Genomic DNA, 2138 nt, shown 5'->3' with positions numbered 1-2138 from the left:
CCGGCATGCTGAGCACCGCTGTGAAACCCTGCCCGGCCAGGGAGGCTGTGCCGGAGCCCCCGCTCTGGTTTGGTCACTGCCAAATGCTACATGCCCAGATCGTGAGCTCGTCCCTCCCTGTCACCCAGCGGCTCTGCTCCCTTCCTCACCACGGCCCCCCCTGTCTCAGCCGTGTCTCACGGCTCCGAGCGGATTTGGCCGCTGCGAGGGGATTAGTCCAGCTAAGCCAGGCTGCTTGACATCGCGCTGCTGCGTCTGGCAGGACCGGCCGGCGTTTCGGGGCTCTCGGGGGCGGGAGGAGGTGAGTGACGCACCGTGGTGCTCACCGAGAGCCCCTGTGCTCGGAGCTGGTGGCCAGAGCCGGACCGGAGCTTGGTGAGGGGTTGCTGGCTCGCGGTGTGGATGTGAGCGGCTGTCCCGAGAGCGAGGGCACAAAGCCAGCCCTGCCCGGCGGCTCTGAATAAGCTCTGCCCGACGCCCCCAGGCTGGGGGCACTCCCGGCGGGGAGGACCCAGGTTGCCTGAGGTCCCACTGGCAGTCCCCCTGCTCCGTGTTGGTGTCACCAAACCAGCGCCACTCGAGGTCCTTGTCGAAGCCCTCGCCCTGCCTCTTTGGAATGCAGATTATCTACTCCGAGGCTTTTTAAGCCGCGTTTTAAGAGCTCCTAATGTGATAAGCATTTTCAGTACAGCCCTTCCTGAGCCCTCGTTTGCTTACCCTTTGGAAATCTAATACTTGATTTAAGCACATTTCTGCTCCCTCCATTTGTAAGGACAAATGTAAAGTAATTGTTTGATATTGCAGCGGTTTCCTCAGGCTCCAGCTCTAATTTCCCACTAATACAGTATTGTCAGGGGGATCAATCTAACCCGGCACCTTCTGCCTCCTTGGAGTGGATTGGAAATGGCTTTTCTACTGCGAGGCTGGGATTTGTGAGTCTCGCTGAGAATGTTTTTCTCCTTTAAAGGAAAAATCATACAAGAAAATAGCCCATCTTCCTGTAGACAGCCGTTAATCCTCTCCGTCTGCCCCCAGCTGGCTCTGGGTGCCCTCACTGCTGGGTCCCCCCAGCTCCTGGGGCTGCTGCTGGATGACAGCGGAAGAGGTGCAGATAGGGCTCAATTACATCTCCATTAATTCACTCCCACTTTTCCTATTAGAGCCTGCTGGACAGTGATCACTTCCAGTAAGGCCTCTTAAATGGCTCCATGGTTGTGTTGTGTCCCTACAGAGCCGATGCTCTGGAGCAGCCCCCAGCCCCGTGCCAGAGCTCAGGGGGTGCCCAGGGCTGGCAGCCCCCCATAGCTGTGGACACACCGACACATCTCCCGGGGTCTCCAGCAGCCCCATGGCTCACCCTCCCCAGGGAAGCCCGTGGTGTGCACAGGGAGCAGCCTTGTCCCAGATGGTGTCCCCTTTCCCGGGAGCTTGTTGCAGTCCCGTGCCAGCATGTCCCCAAGTCTGGGGGGGTGCAGGGACAAGCAGCTGCTTGGTCTGTGCTCAGGGCAATGCCCGGTGCTGCATCTGCCTCGTGCAGCCCAAGCGGAAAACGCAGGTTTCAGAGTGAAATGTGCCCGTAAATCTGCCCCTGCACCACCAGCTCCAGGGTGACACCCGCCTCACCCGCCCTCCTGGGTCACAGCCAGCCCTCCTGCCGCCCTCCCCAGGCACGGCCCCGGTGCCACCAGAGGACGAGTCTGAGCGGGGCCAGCCGGGAATTGCCCTTGCTGTGCCCACCTGCGTGTGGGCAGTGGGGAGAGGGGCTGGGGAGGGGGTTTGTCCCTGTCCTGCTGCACCCTGGGCTGTTCTGCCACCGGGCACGTGGGGATCTCACATCAGTCACGGCACAATCTGCCCCGCCGGCGGCTCTGGCACAGCCTGGCTGCCGAACGGCACCGCGACTGGCTTGTGCAGGAACGGGGGAAAGGGTGAAGGCTGGGCTGAGAATTAGATGCTAGTGGTAAACTGTAACCTTTGACAGAAATGCCTGAGATTTACTATGAAAATCAATAGATGATTCAAACAGCCCAGCACTCGGAAAGGCAAATAACAGCGCTGCGAGAGCAGCCGTTACTGATACTCGTGACCAGCAGTGCTCACGACAGGGCCTGCGAATGGCCTCGTCAGACGGATCGCTG

The sequence above is a fragment of the Apaloderma vittatum genome, unplaced genomic scaffold (genome assembly GCF_000703405.1).
Source record: "Apaloderma vittatum isolate BGI_N311 unplaced genomic scaffold, ASM70340v1 scaffold24538, whole genome shotgun sequence".
Lineage (NCBI taxonomy): Eukaryota > Metazoa > Chordata > Aves > Trogoniformes > Trogonidae > Apaloderma > Apaloderma vittatum.
The sequence above is the reverse complement of the archived record's forward strand: the minus strand, read 5'-3'. Positions refer to the sequence as shown.